The sequence below is a fragment of the Haemorhous mexicanus genome, chromosome 3 (assembly GCF_027477595.1).
Source record: "Haemorhous mexicanus isolate bHaeMex1 chromosome 3, bHaeMex1.pri, whole genome shotgun sequence".
In the NCBI taxonomy this organism is placed as follows: domain Eukaryota; kingdom Metazoa; phylum Chordata; class Aves; order Passeriformes; family Fringillidae; genus Haemorhous; species Haemorhous mexicanus.
The window spans coordinates 57,072,512-57,089,600 of NC_082343.1; the positions used below are offsets into that span (position 1 = coordinate 57,072,512).

The 17,089-nt window shown below is 42.2% G+C and overlaps 1 protein-coding gene across 4 annotated transcripts in view; it reads right to left on the minus strand.

The window, feature by feature from the left end:
• The window catches only part of TIAM2 (TIAM Rac1 associated GEF 2), a 166,645-nt gene that overhangs the window by 107,470 nt on the left and 42,086 nt on the right, over positions 1-17,089 (minus strand). Inside the window, exon 3 of one of the 4 annotated variants that reach the window (XM_059841930.1) lies at positions 5,792-5,882. The exons of 2 other annotated variants lie outside the window; for them this stretch is intronic. The gene's annotated coding sequence lies outside the window, so the exon portion shown is untranslated. Of the gene's footprint in view, positions 1-5,713; positions 5,883-17,089 lie in introns of all 4 variants that reach the window. One more of the 4 variants, XM_059841931.1, reaches the window with a different exon arrangement.

The window sequence follows — 17,089 nt, forward strand, 5'->3', positions numbered from 1 at the left end:
CTTTGTCAAGGTATACGCAAATAAACAATTTTAACTATGAGCAATTCCATGACTAGGAAATGAGAGTGGCCAATTAATGGTCATGAATCACTGTAAGAAGTGCTTCCTAATCTTCAGAGAGAACCTCCTGCGGCTTCAGGTTTTGCCAGTTGCCTCTGGCCCTGAAGCCAGGCATCACTTAAAAAAGCCTGATGGCATCTTCTTTGTACCCTCCCCTCAGGTATTTCTACATGTTGGTGAAATCCCCTGAGCCTTTTCTTCTCCAAACTGAACAATGCCAGCTCTCAGCCTCTCCTGAGCCAAGAGGTGTTTCAGTCCATCATCCTTATGGCCCTTGATCAGACTCTTCCCAGTAGCTTTACTTCTCTTTTGTACTGGAGAGCCCAAATGTGAACACAGTATCTCAGATGTGGCCTCACCAGAGTGATCTGGTGTTTTGGAGGGTTTTTTGTTGGGGTTTTCTTGGAGGTTTTTTTTTTGTGGTTTTTCTTTTGCTACTGCTGCTAAAGAAAACTGTTACTGCAGAAGAGGTGAGGTTCAGAACTACTTACACAAACAGGTAAGAGAAGGGGGGAAACCAGAAATTCCTCTTCACACTTTCTGGTAGCAGAGGCTGAGAAGCCCTTAAGCCAAATGCCTACTACCATTTGCTAGCCACAGGCTGATGGGAAAATGGAGATGCTGGCCAGCACCACGGCAGGAGCCTGACTAGAGCTTCCTGGTCAAGAGCTGAGCTGACGAGCTCCCCACAAGGCCAGAGCCCCTCTGCCTTGGCACGGAGAGAAGCCCAGCATCACTAAAAACCAAAGCCAGTACATGTAGCTCATTGGCTCACCCATTTGGTGCCCTTTATCATGCCTACTTCCTACAGGTTTCTGTGATGGCCATTACAGAGGGTGAAAGAAAGCAGCTGCTTTATTTACATCCTTTGGCAGGAACAGGCAAAATGTCTTTCTCTGCTTGGCTCTGAAATACAAGGAATTACGAACAAACACAAATGGATGCATGTGCATTTCCTAAGGATAGAGTTACAAATCAAACTTTGTTCCTGTGAAGGAAATACAGCTCCCTTTCAAGCAGACTCTATAGAAAACTCTCTTACTCTGCAAGTACAGGATGAGTATCAGATTTGACCTATTACAGCATGTAGTGCTTTTCCCCTGCTTTGAACCAACATAAACAAATGCACAAGACAGAAGGATCTTGAAAGATGTTCCCTGCTTCTATCACTTATTGTTCAAGAATGGAGTGCAAACAGCAGATCTGGTCATGCCTCTGTCACTCAGTCCTAATGGGAGAGGAAATAAGAAACAGTTATAACAAAGGTAGTCTCAAGTAGAATCAGCAGGGATAGCTGTCTTTCCAAAACACTGGAAGTTGTTTTAATTAAACACCTGAGTTCAGAGCACTGTCTCAGAGGATGGCATTTCTGGCAAGTGTACAACATAGACCAAGAAACAAGTATCATGTTGTTACTCTGGGAAACAGAATTTCTTATGACTTCAAAAGTAACATTTACTACCCAGGAAATGCAATTTCCATGGAAAAAAGCACTGTGTGGCTCTCTGGCTATGCACAGATTCATATTTAGAACTATTAATTTTCCCTTTCTTTCCATTTCTCATACTAGACCAAGCTTAATGCAGGTACTCTTAGGAAGTCCATAAACAGCAATTTTCTTCCTGTACTTGGCTTGCACTGCTCAGCCATTGTACTGCTTTTTCCTCTCCCCTCCCCAGGGACTAGAATCACCAGGTTCTTTCACTTTCTCTTATAATACAGGTCTCGCCCAATATTGTTTTTTCTGGTTTACATTGCTATTTTGTTCTGTGAAGTAATGTAGCCATTCAGGATCCAAATGGGGTGGCAGATGAAACAGTAACTTTATCCTGCAAGCTCCAGTTCCACAGCAGAACTGGGGGTGGCTAAGACAGTGAAAAGATGAACTCCTTCTCAGAAAAACTAAGTGCAAAACCTTATGAATTCATATTTGGCTGACTCTAAACCATAAGGTCATACCTAAGATTTTCCTTTTAAATTAATATTTGGTCATTTTTTAAAAGGAAAAAAAACCAAACCCAAAACCCCCCCAAAAACAAACAAACAAACAAAAAAAAAAACAAACTAAATTTTGTAGTATTTTAAAACAAATTGGCTGGTAGCACCTACAAGGCCAGCTGCAGGACAAACAAAGAAAACTACAACAATGCCAGACTGTCATCCCCACATCAGGAGTAACTTCAAGGAAATCAATGCAATTATTCTGAAGAAAATAAGGAAATGTTGGGAAAAAGGGAAAACCAAACTGCTTTGCTGAGTTTAATTCAACTGTTTCACACAGTTTCATCTGTTTCTCTGCTTTCTCTTTTTGATGATGACTGAACCTGTGACCACCCTGGAACACAGGGGAACAGAGAAATCTGCATTTCAAGAATACATTGACGATGTTCATGACTTAGTTACATTATTCACCATTGCCACTGTGCCCTATTTCCTTCCAAAAAGATGATCACACCAGATTTTTCTGAAGACAATGAAGGCAATGTGAAGTGATGGACTATAAGGTATCTTTTTTCCTTAGCTAGAACATTCAATTTTCAAGCTGTCTCTGCCCCTTTAGAAAACACAGTGTAAGCTGACAAGTGGGAAAACAAAAACAAAACATTTAACTTACAGAGGATTAATCCAGCAAGAACTTCATGAACTGAACAAATTGAAACTGTGGCAACCCCCCACTCATCCCAAAAAAACCCCCACAACAAATGACAAAAGTATTGAAATTGTCTCATTTTCTCACTAAGATTGCCTGAAACCAGATGGGGTTTCCCAAAGACATATGGTCCCACTTATATTACAGCAAAATTCAGATCTGATCATTTTAATCTCCCATAGCTAATCCTATTTGCCTAACCAAGAGTTAAAATAACTAGTACAGCTCTCCTTCCTCTGCTGGTTCACTGGGAGGCAACTACTCTGCTTTTCCTTGTTTTAAGCACTCAAGATAAGCAGTTCTTAAGGGCCACAGGACATCACCCTACAGATCATATAACTTAAATATTCTTCCTCCTCCAGCTTTTGGGAGAAAACTTTTCCATCTTACTTTATCTTCTGAAGTAGTCCCTTAAGAGAATGCATCCCTGGGTTTTGGGATTTGTCTTTTGGTGGGGTTTTTGTGGTTTGCTTGTTGGGTTTTTGGTTTGGTTTTGTTTTTTTGCAAAAGCTATATCTGTTTTACTCACAACACCAACAGACAGAAGAGGAAACCTGCAACTACAGAAACACAGGTCATTAATCACTTCATAAAATTGTTGTCAAGACCTGGACAAAATTCACAGACTGTTCCATGTTCACAAAGTTTTCACCAAACATCTGTAACAGTGTGGGGCAGGGAGACAATTTATTTATAAGATTTATTATAAATTATTTATTTATTTATAAGACAATTTATTTATTATTTATTTATTTATAAGACAATTTATTTTGCCAAGATTATGTTATGAAAACCCCATAAAACTAAGTTACATGTGTATCTTAGTGTGCCTCCTTTTTTATTTACTTAAAAACATTTTCCACTTGGCAAACTTTAACTTTTTTTATTCAGCTCTGTCCCCAAATACTCATCACAATCCTACTTGCTCCTTTTCTCCCATAATAAATTCCTTTTTGATCAACATCACACAGCTTTCAGGTATCATTAGCTGTCTCCACACTTATCACTTAGACTTTTCATTAGGGGCTGGAGGCTAGGACATCTTCAGTGTCTATGGATAGTGGTCCTGGAGCACTAGGGCTCTGCTGATTTCCAGCTTCTCTCTCCACTGGCAGCAGCCTGACTGGGTGGCATGGAAGGGGCTAGGGAGGAGGGCAGCCAAGTCACACTTCCATGAGGATTTTGAATTAATTTATGTTAGTTCCATTAAATAACTACTACTACTATTTTGATAAACTTCCTCCATTCTCTGTTGTAGCCACCACATTTAAGACATTCTGGACAACAAAATAGAGTAAATACATTGTTTATCCATTTTATATATAACTCGAATCTCAAAAAATATAAAACTTGACACTTCAATTAGGAATCCATGAAAATGCCACGTGTAAACGTACACAAGAAAGTGCCAAATTAAGAATTTGCTAAAATTAAGCACAATCATACAAATGTTTAAATAGGAATGATTCCTTGTAATGTGACTTACTGATGTGCAAAAAAGATAACTATGATAGCTTCTCAGTTGCAAAACAAAATTTAGCATGGTGCATAACCCTGGAGAACCAACCCAGCTCTAGGAGGAGAACTTGCACCCAGTACAAAATGAGTTTAACACACTCATTATTACCATACATAGGTGACTCTTAGGATGGCAGCACAAGTCAGTCTAAACCCTCTTCCCATGCTGAGGAAGCCCAGTTTCCACAAACATACAGGATTTGAGCACGGCAAAAGCCTGCATTCAGACACACCAGATGCTGTTTTTCTCCTACACCAAATCAGTTCACATTTAAAACTCTGGTTTACCACCAGGGAGGGAAGTGGGCTGGTTTGTTCTGCCCTCCCTTCCCACTTCCCTCCCAGGCCACACATGAAGGTAATGAGAATGCATAATAAGAATCAGACAAAATGCCATTTACTGCTTCATGTTTGTACAATAGCTGCACTCAGACAAGGGCCTCCTTGCACAGGCATGGCATGAGGAGGAAACCCCAAAGCCCTCATTTTCCACGGCTGTTCCTCTCACAGGGGCTATTATATGCAACGCCACTTAACGCTGAGGTATCTTATATCCATCTGAAAAGCAGACTAATTTTTACTGTTGTCATTTTTCCAAAACAGAATAAACACAATTTTGAAAAGAGAAGGGAAGGTTGCACACAACCCCCAAGGGCAGGGTACAATCTCTTTATGTCCATTCTTACAGCAAGGGAAGTGATGAATTCGTGGCACTACTACTTGCAAATTAACTTTCTAGCTGAAAAGAAACATCTTCAAATGCAGCTAACTACTCAAATGCAGTTGAGATACCACAGCAGCAGAGAAAAGAACATTCAAGGGCTCCATCTTGATACCCTAGGAACCAATTTCACTTTCAGTGAGGCATGTACATGAGCTTTTACATGACAATGAACCTGCCAAAACTAAGGAAATAAAAATATTGTTGAAAATTGCTGAACATAATTGCCCTCCATCCATGTACAGCTCTTGGAGCAAAGCATTTGAGCTGCCAAGACTGCAAACAGAGACTATTTAGGAAAGGCAGTCAGTGGCTGGGCTCTGCTATTGCTGGGAAGATGAGCACATCAAGCCTGAAACAGCAGATGGAGGAGTCTGAAGAAATTCAAGGTCATTGAGGGAAATGCTTTTATCTTGGCCCCGAGATAAATCAAGACAGCACTGTCTCAGTAAAGTCATAGTTGAAAAGTGGACTGAGATGTTAAGGAAAAGTAGAAGATCAATCCTACTGCCTCCTGCTGCTGGATTCCAGCTGCTTGCTGAAGGGAGGACTTTTATATATTCACCATAAAGGAACAATTCTTCTTAAAAGAAATACTGAATTCTAAAGGCCACTCTACTTCCTAATGTAAATAACCCAAACAGCGAACCAGCACCAAAAGGCATGCCAGTATTTAACACAGGAAATGCTACCGAGACCAAGTGCTGACTTTCATTTAAAAAACCCAGACAGCTTAAGGACTGATATCTATTTGTTGGTCTGACCTCTTGGGACCTTGAATCCACTCGATTATGTCCAAAGAAAAGTCTTTTAAGGACACTAGAAAATATAGTAGCACATACTTCATGATGGAAAGTTATTCTTTTGCTCTTCATTCCTCTGACAGACAATCCCAGGAAGCTGCAGCTCTTGAGATCTCTTGATCAGCTTCCCCTGTAAGCACAGTCAGGCAGCAAGGTCAAAAAGGAAACTACCTATAAAACAATTTTTAACGCTACTTTTATCTTTTTATTATTTTTTGGTTTTAGGAGTTACATTATACAGAAGACTAAAGAAAATGTGTACAGTTTCTTGCAAAAGGGAAGCATTTATCCACTTCTATGTTCCTATTTTATTGCTTTAATGCTTTCTAACTTCCAGTGAGCAAGGAGAAAAGGTAAAAAAAGTAAACAGAATAAGTGATGTATCGTTATCCCAGACAGCTTCCTGTCCTGGTTTGCATCAACACCGTCATGAAATGAAGAATGACACAATATGCAATAGTCCTCCCAGCTTTGAGAAACATGTTAGGGTGGTACATGCACTGCAAAACACTGCAGCCAAGTACACAACTGGAGCACTCGGGTTTCTACATGCAAAAAATACTTGAAAAACATTTTAAGCTCAAGCTTAACTTTTAACACATCTTTATCTCACTGAAGTCCTGTACCTTGAACTAATGCTCAAGGCTTAACTGACGCTTACTCCCTTCAAAAAGCACTTTTTTTCTTTTTAAATTTTCTTTCACATTCCTGAAAGTGAAATCCCAACTAGACCAAAGTCTAGTTGGGATTTCACTTTCAGGAATGTGAAAGAAAATAAAAAAAAAAAAAAAAGAGATCACTTCCTGCAGAGCCAGGATTTCACTTCCAGCTATGAATTTTCTTCAGATTAGCCTAGGACAAGCTGTGTTCCTACCCTTGTGAGATTATTAGGTAACTAGTATAAAACCTGTGCCTTCTCCGTGTACCTCTGCCTGCAGCCCCTGTGGATATGCTGGACTATTCAGGGGAGGCAAAATCATGGACAAGTCCAAAGAATGGTAGCTAAAGCACATCAGCTGCACAAATGAATGACAAGCAGGTTTTTGTTATCTTTGTTTGTAAGGTTCTGCCCCTCCTGCTTTTTTTTCCCCAGTAACAAAGATCATGTGGGTAGTTATTTAAGAGAAGAGTGAAGAGACTCTTAGGATAAACTAGTCCTTCTTCCTCATCCTCTCCAGGCAATGTCCCAAGAACTGGGGACCCAAACATGACAAAAATCAGTATAAATCAAAAAATTCCAGTTTTGAAAAACTTTTCATTTCTTGAAATTATTTTTAAGTATTCCCAACCAACTGGTGCTGCAGCTTCTCCTTTTCATCAATAGCAGTCTTGATGTATTTTTCCTTACTGATGTCTGAGGAGGTCTAGGAGACAGCACACGTAGTCAGATTATCAATTAACAACCCTAACCTGCAGAATCCCTTATTTTGATATGGATAGATTTATCTTGCACATTATTTTCATTTTGGAAAGGATGCATTGGATGCCTTCATTAGATGCATTTTGCATCCATTAACTTGGAGGAGCTGCAAACGGGGAAGGAAGCAGGGAGCATGGAGGTAAGAGTGCTCCAGATGATGATTTTTGCAAGGCTGCAAAAGTGTCATGAAAGTCAGTGCACGTGCACTGTGTGGGGAGGGGCTGACAGAGTGGAGGTGATAGCTTTAAGTCCCTTCCATCCTGCCCAATAAATCTGTGTCTGACAGATCCCCACAGACCTATATATCATTTTCTTTTTCTTTAATTAGGAGACCAGTGGCAACTCCTTGGCCAGAGCCCAGCCAAGCTTCATATGCTCCTTCTATAAGTTTCTCCAACAAATAGTGCTAAGAAGCAAAGAAACCGAATACAAAATTTAGCATGTGACAAACTCTTCCATGTGTGACCTCTGTATACAAGGCAACCTGAAATCTACATCAGACTGACTTGATGCATAAGGACATGACAAGGCAAAAAAAAAAAAAAAAAAAAAGGATTTGGACAGTCTATGAACTTTATTTCTCACCCAGTATTTCCCTTTTTCCAGCATCTACACGTTATCTACCATTTCTGCACAATCTGAATGAACAAGAAGCAAAGATTCCACATTAAGTATCTGCCATCGACAGCAGGGTAGTTCCTTGTTTAATTCTGATGAAGATGCAGCTAGTTAAAAATTTACTGGAGGGAAGCATATTTTTGAGAACTTAATCCCAGAAGCAGGCAGAAGGCAGTGTCACAATTTACTTCTGTTCAATATATCCAAGATAATGAAATACAGCTTCCCACAATCCTTTCCCTTCCTCTGTCCTCCAAGAGAAAAGTAACCCTTTCAGCTATCTTTGCTGGCTATCTTGGGACTTGCCAATGGAAGCAGAAATTGCCTTCAAGAGGTTGAAAATCCAGACCAAATCCAAATGGTGCAGGCCAGTCTGCTACCAGTGAGCTGAGGAACAGAGAAGCTTTAACTGCTGTGTCCTGTGTATCATCCATCCAATGCTGTTCCTCTTTCCCCCAGAAAGAAAATGTAGAAAAATAAATAAGCATGAAACAAAATCATTGCACAGCAGACACTGCATTTCTGTGGTGTACAGGCACCTGAGGTGCATTTCTGATCAATGCTTGTGAGCTCAGGCTACCCTTGAAGCTTGGCACCCTTTGAATTTTCTTCTTTCAGAGAAAGGTAAGAAAGAGGCTGCTGCCACTGCCTGGAAACATCCCCAGCCTGGCTGCTGCTGCTGCCACTTCCAGTGCTGCTCTACTCCAGTGGCACAGGAAGGAAGATGCACCCATCCAAGTCTATGCTCCTTGGAAAGCAACAGTGGGGATGCTCCTAAATCCATTTCGAAGCTCATTCACAGTAAGTCTGTATAGCTTCCTGGAGAGGCCACAGCTTTACTAGAGTTTATAATCAGCTTAACTCTGAAAATACTAGACAGTTCTGGAGTAGCTTTTTTGCAGGACAGTGAGCTGGCAGTGCAAACAGGAACAGCTGAAATCATAACTCTCTCCTGGTCTCATCCTGAGTTCCACATCCCACGTCCTCATTCTATCTCCAATCATGTCCCCAATGAACATCAGGGAAAAGCACTCAATATTAAATGCAGAGCCTCTTCAAATGTAATCAGATGGATAATAATGGGTGGCATTATAAATTAATCTAGAGAAAGCCATTCAGAAGAACAGTGGAAGAAAAAAAAAAAGTGTGCAGTAAACAATCTCTGATTCACCTTAGCCTTTCAAGGTAGTGATCAGACTGGATGCTAGTTTTTACAGGACACAGTGGGGGGAGATCATGCTCTACACTCCTACAGACTGGTTTGATGTTCTGCTGTTACAGTGATTGCCTCAGTAGCTAGAATGAGTTAAAGAAAAAAATAAAAGAAAGGACTGCTGGGAATGACAAGTCTCTCAAGATGGTAGGGAGCACATTAGGCTGTTACCAAGTAAAGTGCACTTAAAACCAGTCCATGCTATGATGCTTTGTTCTCTCCTATAATAAGATATGGCAGGTCACAGGTTTGCTGTAGACAGAAAATACTGGTAAAGGCTCTTTCTAGTTTTTTTTGACAGAGGCTTTAATCTCTCCCGGAGCAGCACAGCAGGATGGGGAAATAGCATTGCTGTTCCCCTGGCAGGTGCATGCTCCGTGCTGGGACGCAGGAGTAGCAGCAGGCACAGGCAGGTTGGACCCCCCAGACACCCGGATAGGGAATGGCTGGGGGGCAAAGCCAGTGCCTGCTGGAACTGTGCCGTCCAGCCATCAGCAGGACTGGCTGCCTGGGAGGAGCACACTCATGGGAGTGTTGGCAAGGGGTGAAGAGGCAGCCAAAGGGTGACAAAGGGCTGGGGGTGCCACAGGCATGTCCTGTCACCACCACCCCACGTGCACCAGGGGTCTCTGAGCAAAGATGCCAGCTCCTGGTCTTTCCTGTAAACCCTTAATTCATGACACAGCTCTGGCCCTCCCCAGCGGCACACAGGCAGGGCAGATAACAGGGCAGGACACATGAACAACAGCAGGTCCCTGGGGTGAGATTAGGCACCACCTAAGCCTTAGGGGATATCGGTCCCATCCAAAACTGCCCTGAAGTGGTTAGCTGAGGGCTTAGATAATCAATTTGGTTTGCTGCTCAGACTGTCCTTTGCTCCCAGTTATTCATTACTGCTCTGCTTAATTCACCATAAAGGAATTCCTGAGGAACTGCCCTGCCGTCAGGAAGGCTCTGTTTATTCAAAGGAAAGACCAAAAGTGCCAATAATTGAATGATTTCACTTGGCACCCACTGCTTGATTTAAGCAGATTTCTTTAGCACAGAAACAGCTTTGGGAGGGGGAAGAAAAATAAGAAAAAAAAGAAAGAGAAAAATTAAGATCAAGAATAATTAAGGTGTTTTTTTTTTTTGGTTTTTTTTTTTTTAATTAGCCACCAGAAAACAGGCTCCAAGGCTACAAAAGACCACGTGCAGTAAGTACAATGCTTTGCTGTGGATGGACCCATTGGTGTTCCTGAAGAAAATACACACTGCAGCAAGAGGAACCTCCACACGGTCAGTCCTGCTGTTCCCCTTTGGCTTTATAGTTTATACCATTTTCCTAGAGAGCTGGAGATGACCAGTGGAGAAAACTGGTTTCTGTCCACATCTTTTGATTAAACTTCTGCTGTTTTCCCTTATTTTCAAATTTTAACCTGGGGTCCTTCCTGTCACAAAATTTCTGAAATATATTGGCTGATACTGTCAGAGTACAAATTATTATATAAAAACCCATATAAAAACCCACATGTATTGATGATTATAGTGTCTTTTCAATGTACCATAACAGCATAGTGATATTTCCTTTCCCAGTATTTTCTATCCCACTGTAAGCAACACTCTACACTTCAAAAATATCAGCTGCTGTAAAACAAATAAACCGTTGATGCTTGCAAATGGTATTAGAACTCAATATTTGCAGAGTTGAGGTATAACATGTCAAGAAGAGTTTTCATCACTCTACTTGGATGATTTCTGTTTGACCTTTTTATTCTCTCCTCACAATTTCAGAAAAGGTGAGTGATGGACCAAACTTGTAGCAGAGCTGCAGAAAGGTGTCATTTAAAGTATTTCAACTCTAAACCAGTGATTGCAGTACAAACCTAGCATTTTATTTCTGAAAACGTAACACAGGACAATATGAGACTGAAACTAAGAGGACATTTGGTACAACTGGAAGCATAACCCACAAGTTTTGCAGCATAATAATCTCTGTGATATCTCAGTTTTTCTCACAAAGTCACATTAAAACATAGGTTCCATAGACACAAATAGATACTCCTCTACCACAGACACTTGACTTCTTTATACCGCTGACTTTAGCATCTGTCACTAGCCACATCTCTAAAAAAGCATCACTATAAGAATCCTTTTCAAGAGATCCTCCTACAACATGTGGTTCCTGGCCTGTATCATGTACTTAGCGTCAGAGAAACAAAATAATCTTTTCCAAATTATTTGCATGAAAGCTTCACACTCTATCAATTAAAGCAGGAAATGGAATGTTTAAAAAAAAGCCCACATTCTGATTTTCCATAAAACCTCTGCTATTAATACACCCAGATTCACTTCATGCTGTGTTTATGATTAGAATCCCTTGCGGAAACATTGGCTGGTTAATAATCATCTACATCTGCCACAATATCCCATTTATGCTTCAGCCTACATCCTTCCATTGTTTTATTAGCTACCTTTGACAAAGGATTGTCAGAATTATTTCCTCTTTGTTTGCAGGAATAATCTGAGGATGAAAGAGAAGAAAATAAAAACAGAAAGGCGACACTGATTTGTAGTACAAGTGGGATGGCAAATAAAGATTTTTAAAGGTCTCGCGCCACTAAAGCAGAGTGTTTATTAACTAGAATTTACAGCCTAGACCACCCCCTGAGTTTTTAAGGGTCTGACCTGACCAGCCCCAGGTGGTTTGCCCTTTCTCAGGGTTCATCCCAGGAGTGAAGCCCTGAGACCATGGTGGCAGAGGGCACAGCTGTGTCACCCCAAGACCAAGCAGCAGTGCTGGCTGCATCCCCAGTGGCTAGCAGGAACTCAAGGCAGCAGGTCTCTGCAGGGCCCTACCCAAACCTGCTTCAATATAACCCATGTCTACAGAGATACTGAGCCTGCAACTGGCACGGGGACCAGAAACCTCTGCAGATGCTTACAGGTATGATCAGTGTCACAAAAACACTGTTCTGCTGAATTCTTAAGTGAAAAAGAAAAAAAGGCTAGAGACCTCTGTTTTTCCAAAATAAAAATGCAGTCTATTACTTTCATATGAAATAGAGGTGAGAAATGGGCACAGTACATCTCACAGGCAACAGAGACCTAGGATCACATTTATAGCCAGGACAGTTTCTAAACAGATTTGTCCCACTGCAATTCTTGTTTTGATATTTAAAAAAAACCACACATACTGCCAATTTCTTACCAGAGGTAACATGCCCTCCTGGCTCACCCTGGGCCTGGGGGCTTCCCTGGTGGGCTGAGGAAAGCCCAGAAAGACTGAAGGGGAGCATGTAGGCACAGACCTGCCACAACCTTTGCAGGAAGAAAATCCCCTCATGCCTACCTTGCAGAGACCCCTGCTCCCCACCTTGGGGAGGGGTTGGTTCTTGTCTTGCTTATGCCCAGGGGAGGGAAGAAGCTGGGGTGCTCTGCTTTAAGGCAGACTGGGCTGACAGATAAGTTACCCACCACAAAATACTAGAAGAGAACAATTAGTGCTATTAGTGAGAGTTAATGAGTAGCAGTGATAACAGAGGTAACATGATAACAGAGGTAATGTTGCCAGTTAGATGCTCTCCTTTAAGCAGCAAGATTGTGGAGTTAACCAGAGGTAAAATAGATTCCCAGCTGCCAGGTGAGAAGTAAAGGAAAAATGTGTGCTGGATACATACAACAGGCATCTAAAGGGGGTCCACAGTCCTCTAGAAACTTGTTGCTGAAATCACTCAACTGATCTGGCTAGCTTTTGATGGTGCCTGCTGTATATTAAGACATTTGATGCACCCAAAACCACTAAGGAAAGAAAACCATAACAATGTGCCAAGTATCAATCTGACCCTTCACTTGTGAACAAGATAAACACTGGATCCACTCAAACTGCCTCGTGATTTTTTTTTGCCATTGGAAAAGGCAAGCTCTACTTCAGTTAATTTTGCCTGAGTGCTTTAACTAATCACGTCTTACACATAAACATTTGACTAAGTCAGAAGAAAGCATGACAACAAAACAGCATGGTGCAGAACAGGAGAAAGATCTGAGAAGTACAAATAATATATGAAAGAAAACAGCATATTCTGTGCTGGGGAAGACTTACCATTTTCCCTAGTTGGTGTGGGGATGCACCCCACCAGTCAAGCCTTGTGCTGAGCAGTGAAGGTGGTGGCATTGCCTAATCAAAAAGTACTAAGACTGAAGTTTTCCCCCCCTAAGCAGGGCTAGAAGAACACACTGCCTGAACCTGACTTTTGAGTCAATCCACAGAAAGGGCAACAGCGCCTTGCCCATTGCCTGCATAAAAAAGGACCAATCACTAAAACAAGCACGTGTGCACACACACTTGAGAAAGAGAGGAAGAACCAATGAGGAGAGAGAGGAAATGAAGGAAAAGAGACTGTGGGTGTGACCTGGGAGCCAGCTGTGACACACAGACAGCTGAACCTCAGGCCTTTGGTGGCAGCAAGCCCTGTGACTGGCACAGCACTCACCTGCTGCTCCCGTGGGACACACGGCTGTGCTCCTGCTAAGTGTTCACTTTGGCAACAGGAGTCCATGTTCACCTCTGGCAGCATCACAAGCTGTGCCACTAAGAATAAAACTGTACTTTTCGTTCATCCCTTAATTATGTGTGCAACAACGTTCGAGTTCAGGTTCATTGAAAGTTAGATGCCTCTAAACAAAGATGCTTCATGCTGTTCCCCGCCCCTCCTCCTCTCTGCTCCTCTGCAGTCTGATTGAGCAGCCCCACAGCAGGAGGACCATGGTTCCCAGTGGCCAGGAGCCAAGCCAATTCGAGGAACAGGCAGCAGCCTCCAAGCCAAGGATGGTCACCAGCTGAACATCGGGTACAGCCACGGCCACAATTGCACGGATACCTGAACACAAGAGCTGGCTTTTGGAAAGGAAAGCAGAAGCTGCTGGCACAGTGCAGACCTCCCCAGGCTGGGCCTAGAAACAGCATGGCCACAGTAGCAGATGTCCAACTCCTGACTGCAGCAAAATGCAAGAGAGAAGCCTGTCAGACCACTCTGAGGACAGGACTGCTCCTCTGTACCTCGTTACCCCCTCCAGCACTTCTTGCACCATGGGGGTGGCCCAGCAGCCCACCCAGACTTCTATCCAAGCTGCACAAAAACATCCTGGGAACTGCACTATAAACCAGACAGCCTGTGAAAAACAAGACTTGAAGACTCACTACCTTACCAACCAAATACTGTGGCTCTGAGCATCATAATACATCATTTAATCCTGCTCTAGGATCTTAGGAGGTAGGAAGAAAGACAGACACATCCTGCAACAGTTGAAGCTATCACTTTGATCAGTATTTCACAGCAGTAAATTATAAAGCCATGTCATCTGCTCAGACTCATGATGTCCCTGTCAGTTTCCAAACAATTCAGAAGAAACATCCAGTTCCTGCACGCCTGCTCAAATACGCAGCCGCAGCAGGCAGGGGAGGCAGCCTCGCACACAGGAACTTCTGGGCAGGCAAATGAGAAAACATCACTGCCCTACAACAACCACCTACATTTTGGGTTTAGATTAATTTCACTTTAAAGGACTTAGATTTGAGAAACCATAGTTACAAAAGTGGTAAACACAAATGAAATAATAATGGCTTGCTAAGAATCCTGCCTATGAAGGAAGCAGCTCCTGCCTTCAAATACCAGATTCAATACCACCGTTTTGCCTCTTTGATTACATTAACCTTCTCCAACATCAAATGAAAAGAATATTACTTAATCTGCCTGGAAGGGGCTGTTAGAACAGTTTGATTAACAAGCAGGTCTGGCAAGTCCAGCCAGATAACTGGACAAGACCATCTCCTGTAAATACAACAGGTAAGCCCTTCTCTGTGACAGCATTAGTTCACTAGACATAACACATATTCTGCAACTCAAATATAACTCATTTACACTGTGTTCACATTCAAACTATAATTCATCTTAAATATCTCTAACTACAATAGTTCATGCAGTCTATCAAGAGGCATCTCAGCAGAAGTGTGATTCACAACTTCACAGGAATTCTTGGGGTAGGTTTTTGCTACCACTTTGAATGTTGATAATTATATTGCTACTGAGAATAGCTTGCAGGAAGGCAGTGCATGGTAATACTAGACGAGTTTTCTGCAATTAAAAAAGGTCCTCTTCTGAGACCACCACAAATGCATGGACTTTCTGTATCTGTTCTAATCTTCAGGTTCTTGACACTGTGTGCAGACTTATGTTTGCTGCTAACACATCAACAAGCTGCTGTGGTCTATAAAAACAGCCCATTGGAAGATGGCACCTTGGCAATTTTCAAACTTCTTAAAGAAAAAAAAAAACTCTGTTAACCTAAAGCTTTGATTAAACTCTACTGGTTAAGCCCTGTAACAAGTACAGAGTGATAGATCACAAAGCAAAAACATCATAAGAAAGTGAAGCTTTAAAAAATCCCCAAAACCTCCACTACATCTTAGCACATTTCTGTGCCATCCCTGCATCAGACAAATGCTTTGCAGCCCTTCACACAGCAGAACAATGGCTCCTGAAGTGACGGAAATGGCATTATCCAAGAATTTCAGCAACATTAGCAGTGCAGCGTTTCCTGAAACCACTACAAGCCATAAACCACCGTGGAGAAGTCAGCCCGAGATGCCATTTTGACTCCATCTGTGCAGCAACTGAATAGTGCACGAGAGACAGTGTTCCTCCTACTCGAGAGACAGCCACACAATCCAAACCTTGCAAAAGCACTGCCTGGACACCCACCAGATGGCTCTTGTGTGCTGGGCACCTACAGCGACAGGCAAGAAGGGGGTGGGATTCACATTCTCTGATCAGAGCTAACTTAGTGAATTAACCAGTACTCCAAGTTCTGCTGCAGTCAGTGGAACGATCCAGGCATTTCAGATACCAATTCACCCCCTTTTCAGTGAGTGTCAGAGATAGCAGGGTGCTCATATTAACTGCTCTTCTCTTGCAGTCAGAACATGTGCATGCCTCCTCTCTTGCCATGAAAATACGAGATACAATCTATTCTACGTGGTTGTTTCAGGTTTGTTGTTTTTTCATTCAAATAACTCATTGACATTGTCAACTGCTACTTTTTTCCTGAAAATGAGCCTTTCCTCTTTAGTGACAAGCTGCACATCTTGCAGTAATTGAAAAAAGGACAGCACCAGATAAGTGCATCCTGTCAGCCTTGAAATAAGTTTGCTACTTCCTTTTCCAAGAAGATAAGAAACATCTGCATATAGGAATTACTACACAAAAGCTACCTTTCTGTAAGGAAAAGCCGAATTGAAAATTCAAATAGCTTCTATACCTCATGACATAACCTGGTGTAGCAATTCAGGTAGGTATGTTATGACCTGAACAACAAGGGGGTGACATCGAGGCGTCCAAATTACATACAAGAGCGGTCTTCTCATTCAGAGACAAATCTCAGTTACCCTTTTCTCACCAAGTAATTATAAAACATAAACTACAACATATATTTATTATCTTTCCTGTGCTTCCTGCATTCTTTTTCTAGCTATTTTTTTTCCATAACTTCTCATCTTCCTATCTTCCACTATTCTCACACCAACATCACAAATTTTATCTACTACACAACTACTGCTATACACCCCACTCCCCAGCTACCTGCTCCTGCTCTGACTGCAGCCCAATAATGAGTTCCCAAAACCCATCCAGTTATCCATGTGAAGCAGGTCAGGTCACACCCCACTTGCTTCACCTGGAGTAGATTTCTACTGCAGGGACTATTTTGAAGCTGGATGCTCAGGAACATGAGCTGGAGGTGGGGTCAGATTCTGTCAAAGGGGAGCTGCTCTGTCTCACCTGCCCAGCCATCACATCTGCCTCGCTCCCCCCACTCCCTTATCTCACTGCATCACTCTCAGAGTTTGTGTGACCTGGCCCATAGGAGATGAGAAACGTTGTCTGCTACAGCTGCCTGCTACCAATCTCCCAGACACAGAGAGCTCAGGATGTCCTGGGTCCACGCCTGCGAGACAGACAGATGGCCATGCTGCCATCCTGCAGATTTATCCTGCTTTCTCCCACTCACATCCTTGGGCATCCAAGTTCCTCTGCTCACCCCAGCTAGTGAA